Source organism: Apodemus sylvaticus, chromosome 5 (genome assembly GCF_947179515.1).
Source record: "Apodemus sylvaticus chromosome 5, mApoSyl1.1, whole genome shotgun sequence".
Classification (NCBI taxonomy): domain Eukaryota; kingdom Metazoa; phylum Chordata; class Mammalia; order Rodentia; family Muridae; genus Apodemus; species Apodemus sylvaticus.
In genome coordinates, this window is record NC_067476.1 from 82397511 (window position 1) to 82413678 (window position 16168).

Genomic DNA, 16168 nt, shown 5'->3' on the forward strand with positions numbered 1-16168 from the left:
AATATGTGGATTATATCTTGGGTAGTCAAAGTTTCTAGGCTAATATCCACTTAGCAGTGAGTGCATACCATGATTGATCTTTTGAGACTGGATTACCTCACTTAGGATGATGTTCTCCAGCTCCATCCATTTGTCTAAGAATTTCATGAATTCATTGTTTCTAATGGCTGAATAGTACTCCATTGTGTAAATATACCACATTTTCTGTATCCATTCCTTCGTTGAGGGACATCTGGGTCCAGCTTTTGGCTACTACCAATAGGGCTGCTATGAACATAGTGGAGCATGTGTCCTTATTGCATGCCTGGGAATTCTCTGGGTATATGCCCAGGAGTAGTATAGCAGGGTCCTCCGGAAGTGTCATGCCCAGATTTCTGAGGAACCTCCAGACTGATTTCCAAAATGGTTGCACCATCTTGCAATCCCACCGGCAGTGGATGAGTGTTCCTCTTTCTCCACATCCTCACCAGCACCTGCTGTCTCCTGAGTTTTTGACCTTAGCCATTCTGACTGGTGTGAGGTGAAATCTCAGGGTTGTTTTGATTTGCATTTCCCTAATGATTAATGATGTTGAACATTTCTTAAGGTGCTTCTCAGCCATCCGAAGTTCTTGGTCACTTGATCTTCGACAAAGGAGCTGAAAGCATCCAGTGGAAAAGAGATAGATGTTTCAACATATGGTGCTGGTTCAATTGGAGGTCAGCATGCAGAAGAATTCGAATCGATCCATTCTTATCTCCTTGTACTAAGCTCAACTCCAAGTGGATCAAGGACCTCCACATAAAACCTGGCACACAGAAACTAATAGAAAAGAAACAGGGGAAGACCCTTGAGGACATGGGCACAGGGAAAAAGTTCCTGAACAGAACACCAACAGCTTGTGCTCTAAGATCATGAATTAACAAATGGGACCTCATAAAACTACAAAGTTTCTGTAAGGCAAAGGACACTGTCAAAAGGACAAAACATCAACCAACAGATTGGGAAAGGATCTTCACCAACCCTAAATCCAACAGAGGGCTAATATATAATATATACAAAGAACTCAAGAGGGTAGAACCCAGAGAACCAAATAACCCTATTAAAAAGTGGGGTACAGAGCTAAACAAAGAATTTTCTCTCCAGTTTCTTTTTGAAGGCACTCAGAGCTATGAGTTTTCCTCTTAGCACTGCTTTCATTGTGTCCCATTGATTTGGATATGTTGTGCCTTCATTTTCATTAAATTCTAAAAAGTCTTTGATTTCTTTCTTTATTTCTTCATTGACCAATTATCATTGAGTAAAGTATTGTTCAGCTTCCATTTTTATGTGGATTTTCTGTTGTGTTCGTTGCTATTGAAAACCACTCTCACTCCATAGTGATCTGATCAGAGTCTTTAGATTAGTTCCATCTTCTTATATCTGTTGAGTTCTGTCTTGTGACCAATTATATGGCTGATTTTGGAGAAGGTACCATGAGGTGCTGAGAAAAGGTATATTCTTTTGCTTTAAGATGAAATGTTATATATATATATATATATATATATATATATGTTAAATCCAATTGGTCCAAAGCTTCAATGAATTTCACTGTGTCCCTGTTTAGTTTCTGTTTTCCTGATCAGTCCATTGAGAAGAGTGGAGTATTGAAGTCACCCACAATTATTGTTTTAGGTACAATTTGTGCTTTGAGCTTTAGTAAAGTTTGTTTTACAAATAAGGGTGCCCTTGTATTTGGAGCATAGATGTTCAGGTGTGAGGGTTCTTCTTGGTAGATTTTTCTTTTGACCAGTAAGAAGTGTCCTTCTCTGAGTCTTTGGATGATTTTAAGTTGAAAGACAATTTTATCTGATATTAGATTGGCTACTCTGGCTTGTTTCCTAAGAATATTTGCTTGTAAAATTGTTTTCCAGCCTTTTACTCTGAGATAGTGTTTGTCTTTGACACTGAGATGTGTGTGTGTATGTGTGTGTGTGTGTGTGTGTGTTTATGCAGCAAAATGTAGGGTGCTGTTTACATATCCAGTCTGTTATTCTATGCCTTTTTTATTTGGAAGTTGAGTTCATTGATCTTAAGAGATATTAAGGAATAGTGATTATTGCTTCCTGTTATTTTTTATGTTATTTTTATGTTTCAATGGTTATCTTCTTTTGGGTTTGATGAAATAAGGTTACTATCTTCCCTTTTCCAGACTGTAGTTTCCCTCCTTGTATTGGTGTTTTCCACCTATTATCCTTTGTAGGTCTGAGTTGGTGGAAAGATACTGTGTAAATTTGCTTTTATCATAGAATAGTCTTGGTTTCTCCATCTATGGCGATTGAGAGTTTTGCTGGGTATAGTACTCTTGGCTAGCATTTGTGTTCTCTTAGAGTCTGCATGAGATCTGCCCAGGATCTTCTAGTTTTCATGGTCTCTGTTGAGAAATCTGGTGTAATTCTGATAGGTCTTCCTTTATATGTAACTTGGCCATTTTTCTCTTACTACATTTAATATTCTTTCTTTATTTAGTACATTTGGGTTTTTGATTATTAAGTTGTGGGAGTTATTTCTGTTCTGGTCCAGTATGTTTGAATTCTGTAGGCTTCTTGTATGTTCATGGGCATCTCTCTCTTTTGGTTAGGGAAGTTTTCTTCCATAATTTTGTTGAAGATATTTGCTGGCCCTTTAAGTTGTAAATCTTCACTCTCATCTATACCTATAATCCTTAGGTTTGGCATTCTCATTGTGTCCTAGATTTCCTGGATATTTTTGGTTATAAGCTTTTTGCATTTTGCATTTTCTTTTACTGTTGAATCAATACTTTCTATGGGATCTTAGGCATTTTTTGATTCTTCTATCTCTTGTATTCTGTTTTTGATATTTGCATCTATGACTCCTGATTTCTTCCCAAGGTTTTCTATCTCCAAAGTTGTCTCCCTTTGTGATTTCTTAGTTGTTTCTACTTTTGCTTTTAGATCCTGGAAGTTTTTGCTCAGTTCCTTCACTTGTTTGTGTATTCCTGTATTTCTTTAAGAGATTTTTGTGTTTCCCCTTTCAGGACTTCTGCCTATTGCCCCAAGTTCTCCTCTATTTCTTTAAGTGATTTTTACATCTCCTCTTTATTGGTTTCTATCTGTTGACCCATATTCTCCTGAATTTCTATAAGTGATTTTTGTCTTTCCTTTGTAAGGGCTTCTTCCTTTTGATTCATGTTCTCCTGTATTTCTTAGGAGATTTATTTATGTCCTTCTTGTGTTCCTCTAACACCATCATGACCAGTGATTTTAAATCCAAGTCTTCATTTTCTTGTGTGTTGGGATATCCAGGACTTGTTCCTGCTGGAGCATTGGGTTCAGATGCTGCTATATTGCCTTAATTTCTGTTAGTAACATTCCTATGTTTGCCTTTTGCTATCTGGTTATCTCTGATGTTAGTTGGTTCTGTTGTCACTGACTGGTGCTTAAACCTCTTGTGAGCCTGTACAGTTCTTTCTGCATCTCTGGATGACTGGGTTCCCCTGGCACAGTTTGCTGATGGGCTGCCCTACTCTTGGGTGCCATTGGAGCCCATGTGTGCCTTACCATAAGTAATGTTATACTCAGGTTGTATTTGTGCACCTGGTCTGTCCAGGAGCCTGGAAACTTTATCCTATGTGTGTTTTCTGTTGTTTTTGTTTGAACTTAAGACCAGCTTCAGACCATAGTGATCTGATAGGGTGCATGGAATTATTTCAATATTCCTGTATCTGTTGAGGCCTGTTTTGTGACCAATTATATGATCAAATTGGAGAAAGTACCATGAGTTGCTGAAAAGAATGTATATTCTTTTGCTTTATTATGGAATGTTCTATAAATATCTGTTAGATACATTTGGTCCATAACTTCAGTTAGTTTCACTGTGTCTCTGTTTAGTTTCTGTTTCCATGATTTGTTCATTGTTGAGAGTGGGGTGTTGAAGTTTCCCATTATTGTTATGTGGGATGTAATGTGTGATTTGAGCTTTAGTAAAGTTTCTTGTATGAATGTGGTTGCCCTTGCATTTGGAGCATAGATGTTAAGAATTGAGAGTTCATCTTGATAGATTTTGACCAGTATGATGTGTCTCCCCTCATCTTTTTTTGACAACTTTTGGTTCAAAGTTGATTTTATCTGATATAAAAATCGCCTCTCCAGCTTGTTTCTTGGGACCATTTGCTTGGAAAATTGTTTTCCAACCTTTGACTCTGAGGTAGTGACTGTCTTTGTCACTGAGGTGAATTTTTTGTATGCAAGAAAATGTTGGGTCCTGTTTACATATCCAGTCTGTTAGTGCATGTCTTTGTATTGGGGAATTGATACCATTGATGTTGAGAGATATTAAGGAAAGGTGATTGTTACTTCCTCTTACTTTCATTGTTACAGGTGGAGTTCTGTTTGTTTGGCTATCTTCTTTTGGGTTTGTTGAACAAAATTATTTTTTGCTTTTTTCTAGAATATAGTTTCCCTCCTTGTGTTGGTATGCTCCCACATATAATAAAGACACATGCTCCACTATGTTCAAAGCAGCCTTATTTATAATATCCAGAAGCTGTAAAGAGCCCAGATGTCCTTTTACAGTGGAATAGATACAGAAAATGTGGTATATTTACACAGTGGAGTGCTATTCAACTATTAAGAATGATGAATTCACAAAATTCTTAGGCAAATGGTTGGAACTAGAAAGCATCATCCTGAGTGAGGTAACACAATCACAAAAGAATGTACTCAGTGTTAAGTGGATATTAGCTCAAAAGCTCTGAATACCCAAGATACAATTCACAGACTGCATGAAGCTAACGAAGAAGGAAGACAAAAAGTGTATGTGGTTAAGTTCTTCTGAGAACGGGGACAAAATACTCACAGTAGCAAATTTGTAGATAAAGTGTAGAGCAGAGACTGAAGGAAAGGCCATCCAGAGACTGTCCCACCTGGGCATTCATCCTATATACAGTCAACAAACACCAACACTATCATGGATACCAAGAAATGCTTGCTGAAAGGGTCTGGATGTGGCTGTTTCCTGAGAGACCCTGCCAGAGCCTGAAAAATACAGAGGCAGATGCTCACAGCTAACCATTGGACTGAGCACGGGGTCACCAAAGGATGAGTTGTAGAAAGAATTAAAGATGAAGGGGTTTGCAACCTCATAGGAAGAACAATATCAACCATCCAGACCCCCCGGCCCCTGCACCTCCCTATCAAACAAGAGGTACACATGGCTCTAGCTGCATTTGATGCCCTTGTTGGGCATCAAGGCTGGAGATATCCTTGGTCCTATGAAGGCTCAATAGATGCCCCATTGTAGGGGAATGGAGGGCAGGGAGGTGGGAGTAGAGTGAGTGGAGGAACATTCTTAGAGAAATAGGGGGAGAAAGGAGGAATAGGGGATATCCCTGAGCAGTAGGAACTAGGAAAGGGGATAACATTGAAATGTAAATAAGGAATATATCCAAAAAATAGAGTCATTTTATAGGATATATATTAAATTCCGTGCAGTAAAACACTACACAGATAAAGTGATACAATTAAATTTAATTAAATAAAAATTTAAGTTACTGTGATACTTACATTAAAATAAACTCCATTTAAATGCTTACATCATTGGGCTGAAGAGATGGCTCACCAGTAAAAGAGTATACTACTCTAGAAGTTCTAAGTTTGGATCACAGCACCTACAACAGGTGATTCAAAGCAACAACTCTGGTTCTCCTGTAACTAACACCTATTTCTGGTCTCAAGGACCACTTTACTCATATGCACAACAATCTCCTCCCCCTGAGACATATGAATACATAATTGAAGATAAATATATTGAAAAACAAGTACTCCACTCTTGTGGATTTGGTCCCCAAATTTACACAAGAATCTCCACATATGATGCTGAGGGATCCTGTTACCCACTTGGTTTTGATTGGTAAATACAATTTCAAGAGGCCAATGGTTGAGCAGGAAGTCAGAGGTAGGACTTTGGATTCCCAGGCAAAGGACTGAGAAAGGAACCAGAAAGAGAGAGCCACCATGCCAGGAACGGAGTAGATTCCAGGAATGAGAGGTACCGGATAGAGAACATAGCTATGATGTAGGTGCGGGGGAAATCAGCCAGAGAGGGTGGCAGCTGTGTGTCTGGTCTAACCCAGATGGAATATAGCTTTTAGTAATTAATAACTGATTCTATGTGAGAATGTCTCAGAGTGGGGTTACCAAATCTCTTACTGGTAACTCTAGAGGCTGTGTTAAGAACTAAATATCAAGGAACATTGGTTTATATAGCAACATAATTGGTATATACTTAGGATTGCCACAAGCATATGTGAAATCTAAGCAGCGATTGCCCAAGAGCTTGAGAGTCCTCCTAAACCTTTATATATCACAATGTCTTCATCACAAATATTAATGGATCCTGTTGAAATATAAAGACTGCCATAGAAAATACAGTAACCATCTAGATCACTATGTTTCAAAAAATAGATATTTAATTACAAACCAGAAACTGGCTATATTTTGCTGATTCTGAGCTTCATTATGCTTTTTCAGAAGTTTATGAACTAGATAACTGACAGACTAACATTGTCACCTCCCCTCAAAGCACACAAAGCCAGAGTGCTCACCTTCAGTGTGGTGATAGTTAGCTGTTTGACTTTGGGTTATAATTAGGCTTGGACACGTTTGTGAAGATAAATCCCTTGGGATGGGATTAGTTGCTGTACAAAGAGACAGACAAATCTCTCAATCTCTCTAGGCACACACTCTGCAAAAGGCAGGGCTGCATGAGGAGAGAGTGAAATGTGACTACACATCAGCCAGAAAAGGTCCTACAACAGGAATCCCATTTACTGACACCTTGATCTCAGATTTGCAGGCTGCAGGTCTGTGGGAAATAAATATCTGTTAGTTAAGCCACCTGGTATATGACATTTTGATATCAGACCCTAAATTGACTATGACAACTCTATACACTTCTCTGCTAGCTGAGGTCAAAGTAGAAACTCTGCACCATGCAGTACTCAATATATGAATCCAGGGAGGTTTCTTTCTGTTCTGCTCAGACACTGTTCCTTTGTATTATTTCATGATTATTTGGTGTATAACTTAGCCTATTAACTAATCATTAATGACTTCACCATATCATAGATTTGTTTTACAGAATTAATCACAATAATTCTCAAACTAAAGGACTTTGATATAATCAATACTGTCAAAATAGTGCTAAAATAGTTTTTACTCACCAAATTTAATAAATGCATTTTTTCTGTTTCCTGAGAAATGGCACCTTCTGGGTTGTTTTTCTTCCTATAAAGTGAACAATGAATCATAAAATAGTTCTAATTATAAAAAATAAATAAATCCTGGTGTCTCCTACTACCTGCTTCGAAATGACAGCTGTCAAGGAGGGGGTGGGTTCCAATCATAGTACACAGCACTGCTTCAAGCAATATCTCTGACATTTTGGAAGAGAAAATGCCAGTGTTAATTTTTCAAGCTAAAATACTCAAGGATATTTCAAAATACACTTCCGTTTCTCAATATTTGAGCTGGTTCCTGGAAATGAAAAAACAAACAAACGAACAAACCAATGACCTTTTCCATGTATCAATCCATGCCTACTATAATATGGCAAGTGACCATGGATGATTGGCACCTTAGCCCTTGAGATGGCCCTACCCATAACAGATTGTCCAAAATGTTCATTATATAAAATTAAGTCTCTGGCTCAATATGACCAGAAGGTACCTTAGAATTGGGTAATAGTCAATACAGGCATGAAATTAGGAGAATTGTGTTCTAGCATTTTTTTCTATTAAATATGGAACCACACACATATATGTTAATACTAAGAGTAAATATAGAACCCCATTAAACCGGTGCTGCACAGTCACATTTCTTATTTTATCCTTTCCGTCAAAATATTCTTATGAAGAAAATTAATATCTTTGTATTTACAAACAGCATAATACACTGGGTATGCCAACATATGAATAATAGTTATAATACAGAATGGTTAAGTATGTTGAGAAAACAAATGAGAACATCAATACACCTTATCAGTGGAAGCATGAATGTTTTAATAAGTGATAATGATTGAATAATACATAATTACTGACATGTCAACATTATTCTAAGTACTAGAGAAATTTCAGTGAGCAAAATACAATATTTGAAAACCAAATAAATTGCTACAGGTTTACAACAAATATATTTTAGCATCTGGTAAAATAGATGATATACCCATTAAATATATCAAGAGCCAAATTATGCAGTATGTTTGAAATGGGCCTCTAGGGTTGGAACAAAACCAAAAGCAGGAGTTGAAAATAATACATTTCAAATACGGCACAAATAGGTCACATCTAGGTTAAGGTATTCTGACCCGTAAAATATAGAACCAGCCATTAACAAGTAGAATAAATGGTGAAAAGACTATGAGTTATTTGATTTCATTATTGGTATGATAGAAAAATACCATAAATTGGGTCACTTACACATAATAAGAATTCTTTTTTCATGCTTCAAAGACTTGGATTTCCACTCCTATTTTTGGTACCTATGGGACATATATTTCTCCTTCTTGTTTCTATGTCTACCGAAGCACTACATCTTCACAAAACAGAGGAGAGAGAATGGTCAGAGGTCTCTTCCGCAAGGTGGGCATTGCTATTCACAAGAACAGTGATTCCCTGACTAAATGCTTTCCAAAAGTCCCTCACCATCACTCTCTGGCCATAAATTCAATTTGAATTTTAAACGAATGCACACACCCAAAGAAATGCACTCATGTCACCTTATATCAAATCATTTATACCATTGGAATAAGGATCTCAGTAAAAAGATATCTGAGGTATAGGTAACTGAAATAGAAAGCCTAATAGTCATAATTTTTTTTTTCTTTTTTCTGGTGTCCTGCAGTCCTTGGCAGATACTTGGACACCCGTTTTCACTGTGGAGTTGCCTATGTAGTATTAAAGCTGCAGACCAATTAAAACTCTTACATTTTATTTTTTCATTGAGAGGTACACACATGTAGAGGTCAGAAAATAATCTATACAAAAAGGTTCTCTCCTTTTACGAAGTGAGTCCCAGGGACCAAACTCAGGTTTGGTCAGACTTGGGGCTTTTACCCACTGAGCCAACTTGACAATGCTTTTTTTTTTTTTTTTTTTTTTTTTTTTTTACTTGAACTCATTTTATTGTTACCCTGTTGTTTTCTTTTTCTTTTCTTTTTTTTTTTAATTTTTTTTATTCGGTATATTTTTTATTTACATTTCAAATGATTTCCCCTTTCCTAGCCCCCCCCCACTCCCAAAAAGTCCCGTAAGCCCCCTTCTCTCCCCCTGTCCTCCCACCCACCCCTTCCCACTTCCCCGTTCTGTTCTGGTTTTGCTGAATACTGATTCATTGAGTCTTTCCAGAACAAGGGGCCACTCTTCCTTTCTTCTTGTACCTCATTTGATGTGTAGATTATGTTTTGGGTAATCCAGGTTTCTAGGTTAATATCCACTTATTAGTGAGTGCATACCATGATTCACCTTTTGAGTCTGGGTTACCTCACTTAGTATGATGTTCTCTAGCTCCATCCATTTGCCTAAGAATTTCATGAATTCATTGTTTCTAATGGCTGAATAGCACTCCATTGTGTAGATATACCACATTTTTTGCATCCACTCTTCTGTTGAGGGATACCTGGGTTCTTTCCAGCGTCTGGCAATTATAAATAGGGCTGCTATGAACATAGTAGAGCATGTATCCTTATTACATGGTGGGGAATCCTCTGGGTATATGCCCAGGAGTGGTATAGCAGGATCTTCTGGACGTGAGGTGCCCAGTTTTCAGAGGAACCACCAGACTGATTTCCAGAGTGGTTGTACCAATTTGCAACCCCACCAGCAGTGGAGGAGTGTTCCTCTTTCTCCACACCCTCTCCAACACCTGCTGTCTCCTGAATTTTTAATCTTAGCCATTCTGACTGGTGTAAGGTGAAATCTCAGGGTTGTTTGCTAGGTCCCTTATTGTGAGCACTCCATGGCTTCAGTAATAGTGTCAGGCCTTGGGACCTCCCCTTGAACTGGATCTCACTTTGGGCCTGTCACTTTTGCTTAGGCTTCTCTCCATTTCCATCCCTGTAATTCTATTGTGTAGATATACCACATTTTTTGCATCCACTCTTCTGTTGAGGGATACCTGGGTTCTTTCCAGCGTCTGGCAATTATAAATAGGGCTGCTATGAACATAGTAGAGCATGGATCCTTATTACATGGTGGGGAATCCTCTGGGTATATGCCCAGCAGTGGTATAGCAGGATCTTCTGGAAGTGAGGTGCCCAGTTTTCGGAGGAACCGCCAGACTGATTTCCAGAGTGGTTGTACCAATTTGCAACCCCACCAGCAGTGGAGGAGTGTTCCTCTTTCTCCACACCCTCTCCAACACCTGCTGTCTCCTGAATTTTTAATCTTAGCCATTCTGACTGGTGTAAGGTGAAATCTCAGGGTTGTTTTGATTTGCATTTCCCTAATGACTAATGAAGTTGAGCATTTTTTAAGATGCTTCTCCGCCATCCAAAGTTCTTCAGGTGAGAATTCTTTGTTTAACTCTGTACCCCATTTTTAATAGGGTTGTTTGGTTTTCTTGAGTCTAACTTCTTGAGTACTTTATATATATTGGATATTAGCCCTCTATCTGATGTAGGATTGGTGAAGATCTTTTCCCAATTTGTTGGTTGCCGATTTATCCTTTTGATTGTGTCCTTTGCCTTACAGAAACTTTGTAATTTTATGAGATCCCATTTGTCAATTCTTGCTCTTAGAGCATATGCTATTGGTGTTCTGTTCAGAAACTTTCTCCCTGTACCGATGTCCTCAAGGGTCTTCCCCAGTTTCTTTTCTATTACCTTCAGAGTGTCTGGCTTTATGTGGAGGTCCTTGATCCATTTGGATTTGAGCTTAGTACAAGGAGACAAGGATGGATCAATTCGCATTCTTCTTCATGCTGACCTCCTCCTTATTACATGGTGGGGAATCCTCTGGGTATATGCCCAGGAGTGGTATAGCAGGATCTTCTGGAAGTGAGGTGCCCAGTTTTCTGAGGAACTGCCAGACTGATTTCCAGAGTGGTTGTACCAATTTGCAACCCCACAAGCAGTGGAGGAGTGTTCCTCTTTCTCCACACCCTCTCCAACACCTGCTATCTCCGGAATTTTTAATCTTAGCCATTCTGACTGGTGTAAGGTGAAATCTCAGGGTTGTTTTGATTTGCATTTCCCTAATGACCAATGAAGTTGAGCATTTTTTAAGATGCTTCTCCGCCATCCGATGTTCTTCATAATTTAATGGCTAAGAAACTAAAGTGCTGAGATCAGAGATGAAACTGTTTCTCTAAATAAGATAGATGTAATGGAAACACACAGTTATGATGAAGTGAGGAACAAAGTGGTTCATCAGTATTTATGTTCCACGAACATGCAATGGGTTATAACATTCTGTACAACTCTTTTATATATAGACTTTAATAGTTGGGAAAGAATTACTCAACTGAGAGGAAGGAGACTAGATAGGATTCACCTGGAAGGTTGTAGAAATGGCTTGCATGCCTACAGATTACCCTTCAATTAATGTTAACAAATCTATAGTAAATATTATCATGATAATAAGTAGCAAAAGACTGAGAAAAAACATGGTTTGGATGCTGGATTAAAATAGGATCTTTGGCAAATTAAAGTTAGATGATTCTATCTGTTCAGTTTCTAATACATGCAAACTGGACCTCTTTTCTTTTCTTTTTCCTTTGTATTTTGCCAAATACAATATAGATTAGAGAAAACTGGTCCAGTCTCAACTTAGATCTCATGGGAATTTTGTAGCAATCAAACTTTAATATGTGTTACATAGGACATCATGATTTAACACTGGAGTCATAAACCCTACTGTGATCATAAACAATACAATAGAATGTAGGGTTGGTCCTAAAATAATTCATCCCATAGATCAAAGTTCTGGGTCAATAAACAAAAGTATTTATTGTGACTTAGTGAGCCTATGCTTGGCCACACAGACATTTATTTATATCCTTAGGTCACCCTAAACAAAATTAGTAGTTTAGGCCATGATTTCTAGTCCCTTAAGGTAATTAATTTTTTTATTGAACTAATAGATTAAGTTTCACATCTTATGTATTTATTACTTTCTTTTCACAAGAAAGTCAATTTTACTGATTAGAAGTAATTGGCAATAAAAATCTGGTGTGGACATTCATTCAATCCCTTATTTAGAAGCAACAGATTATTTTATAAATGCCACAAAGACAAAGGGGACAGTTTGTGATTATATATTGTGATTATAAATTGAGCTTTGGAGGTGACATTTGAACAATCTTTTAAAGGAAGTGAGTTATAACAAGCCTAGAAAAGTGCATTCTGGTTGCCACCCCTAAGAAAAAGAAGCTCTCACTTACTGATAACAAACTATCTATCATGGCTCAAATGTAATGAATTCTGCAGAAAGGGGAAGACACAGTGGATGATACTGAGAGGCTTTTGTGAATAGTGATTGCATTATATTTACATGTAAGGGCTTGTGAATTAGAACACAAAACAATCATGTAGTACAAATAATGAGAACAGTTATTCACATTCAATTTAAAGACAGGAATTTACAGGTCACAGCATCTTTGATCTTTTTAGCAACCTGCATAGGTTAGTATCCATCCCAATGGAAGCAATAATAGCTCAGCAAATACATTTTTTAAAAAATTTACATTTTAACTTTTTCACTTTATATCCAACTCACTGACCCCCTCTTGGTCACACCCCCCACAATCTGTCCCCAATATCACTTGCTCTTCTCCTCTGACCAGGTAGGGCCCTTCTAGGTATCACCCCCCCCCAACCCTGGCACTTCTAGTCTCTGCAAGGCTAGGTGCTTCTTTTCCTACTGAGGCCAGACAAGGCAGCACAGATATTAGAATACATCCCACATTCAGGCAACAGCATTTGAGATAGCTGCACCCCATCCCCATCCTGCTCCAATTGTTCAGGACCTTCATGAAGGACTAACTACACACCTGCTACATACATACGGCAGGTCTAGATCCAGCCAATGTATGTATGTTCTTTGGTTGGTGGTTCAGTCTCAGAGAGCCCCAGAGATCCAGGTTAGTTAACTCTGTCAGTCTTCCTGTGGAGTTCCTATAATTTTCAGCCCTCAGTCCTTTTATTCTTCTATAAGAGTCCCGAAGCTGTTTGTCTCTCATGTCTGTATCTATCTGAGTTAACTTCTGAGTAGAATCTCTCAGAGGACAACATGCTCCTGTCTGCGAGCAAAACAGAGTATTATTAATAGTGCTAGGGATTGGTGCTTGCTTATGAGATGGGTCTCAAGTTTTGCTGGTTATTCCTTTGTCATTCCCTCTGTCTCTGCTCTGTCCATTGTGACTACATTTCTTGCAGACAGGATAAATTTTGGGTTGAAAGTTTTATGGGTGGGTTGGTGTCTCCATCGCTCACTGGGGTTACAGCCATTAGAATAAAGTAGACATTCAACTAAAATTAATCTAAAGAGAGGAAAGGATACTTCATATTTATAAAGGGAAAAATCTACCACGATGATATCTCAATTCTGATCATCTGTACCCCAGACACAAGGGCACCCACATTTGTAAAAGAAACATTGCTAAGGCTAAAATCCTACATCAATCCCCACACATTAGCTGGAGACTTCAGCACCTTGCTCAAACCAACTGACAGGATATCCAGACAAAAATTAAACAGAAAAATAATGAAAGGAACAGTTATTATGACCTAATAGACATCTATAGAATATTTTACCCAAACACAAAATAATATATTTTCTTCTTAGCATCTCATGGATCCTTCTTCACAATTGACCATATAGTTAGTCACGGGCAAGCCTCAACAGATACAAGAAAATTGAAATAATGCCTTGTATTATAAAAGACCACCGTGTATTAAAGCTGGACTCCAACAATAGCAACAGAAACACTAGACAGCCTATATACCATGGAAACTGAACAACCCTCTACTCAATGTGGTGTTCCTTATTTCTGAGCCACCAAGGTTCAGAAGGTTCTGAGCCACCTCAAATGGCCATCAAGGCTCTAAAAATATCACACTAGGGTCTCTTTAGTTCAAGCTGGGGCTTGGGCCTCACCACTGTCTTAGATGCAGCACAGTGGGAGAGTGAAGCCCTGAGCGCTAAGGAGGGCAAAGGTTTATAGGAATAATAAGCAAGTGAGAGGAGTTCTAGCCTGGCACGAATTTGTTGGCCATTGTAGAATTTTGATTGTCCTTTAGTATAATTGGCTACTGCTGGGAACCAAACCGTAATGTTAGGGAGTAACCTGGAAACTGGTGCTCCCCATTGGCTTGTTAGATAACTCGAGTTCAACCTTAGGTCCGTTTCTCTAAGATGGAGTTGGGATCTAAGATCTGGCCTCTCAAGTAATCCCTAGGTTGGGCTAGGGAATAAATAAAGAAAAAAATTAAAGACTATTCTAGAATTCAGTGAAAATGAAGTCATGATATACCCAAATTTAAGGGACACAGTGAAATAAGTGCAAAGAGGAAAGTTCATAGCACTAAGTACCTCCAGAAAGAAATTAGAAAAATTCTAATATCATATCAGCAATTTAAAAAGTACATCTGAAATCTCTAGAAAGACAAAGAAGCAAGCGCACCAGAGAGGAGTAAAATGCATGAAATGATCAAAACCAGGGCTGAAAACAGTTAGAAACACAGAAAAAAATACAAAGAATCAAGAAAACTCAGAACTGGTTCGTTAAGAAAATGAACAAAATAGACAAACACTAATTTAAACTAACCAAGAGACAGAGAGGCAGTATTTAAATAAACAAAATGAGTAATGAAAAGGGAGGCATAACAATTGACATTGAAGAGATTCAATGAATCATTAGGTCTTATTTCAAAAATAAGATATTTCTAGACAGATACCACTTGCCAATGTTAAATCAAGATCACGTAAACTATTTAAGCAGCCCAGTAACCCCTAAAGAAATAGAATTTGTCATTAAAAGTCTCCCAACATCATCAACATCAAGAAGACCAGGGGCAGGTGATTTTAGTGTAGAATTCCACAGGACTTACAAGGAGATAATACCAATACTCCACAAACTCTTCCACAAGTTAGAAACATAAGGAACACTGCCAAACTCATTCTACGAGGTCACAGTCATCCTGATACCTAAACCACACAAAGACTCAACAAAGACAGAGAAATTCAGACCTATTTCTCTTATGAACACTGATGCAAAACTACCCAACAAAATACTCAGAGACAAAATCTAGGGACACATCAAAGACATCACCCATCAACATCAAGTTGGGTTCATTCCAGGGACATAGGGATGATTAAGTATATGGAAATCCATCAACAAAGTTCAATATATGAACATCTGAATGAATAAAAACACGCAATTATCTCATTAGATGCTGAAAAAGCCTTTGATAAAATCCAGCAAATACATTATTAGGTTCCCATGTCTACACTGTTAGTGAGAAATGAAGTGAAAACTAATGGTCATCATCTGTTTATTCTCTGTGCTTCACACTGTCTTGAAAATGCACCTTTAAAAGAAGCTAAGAGCATCTAAATTATTAGTGAGACATGTGGAGTCTGCACTTGTGGGCAATGCTAGGTGAGAAAGCAAGCGAATGAGCACACTTATTTTTCTTAATTATTTGTATGCTTAAATATAATTTGCCTGAAGAATTATCAGAAAAAATTAAGACACACAGAGGAAGTAGGTTTCTCAAATTCCAAGGTATATGTACAAAATGGTTAGAGCTTTCTGCTTTGAGTTCTGAAAATTCTGAGTGTACATGGAGCTTTTTTTTTTTATTTTTTGATATATTTTTTATTCAATATATTTTTTTATTTACATGTCAAATGATTTCCCCTTTTCGGGCTCCCCACTCCCTGAATGTCCCATAAGCCCTCTTCTCTCCCCCTGTTCCCCCATCCACCCCTTCCCACTTCCCTGTTCTGGTATTGCCCTACACTGCTACACTGAGTCTTTCCAAAACCAGGGGCCACTCCTCCATTCTTCTTGGACATCATTAATATGTGGATTATGTTTTGGGTATTCCAATTTTCTAGGCTAATATCCACTTATCAGTGAGTGCATACCATGATTGATCTTTTGAGACTGGGTTACCTCACTTAGTATGA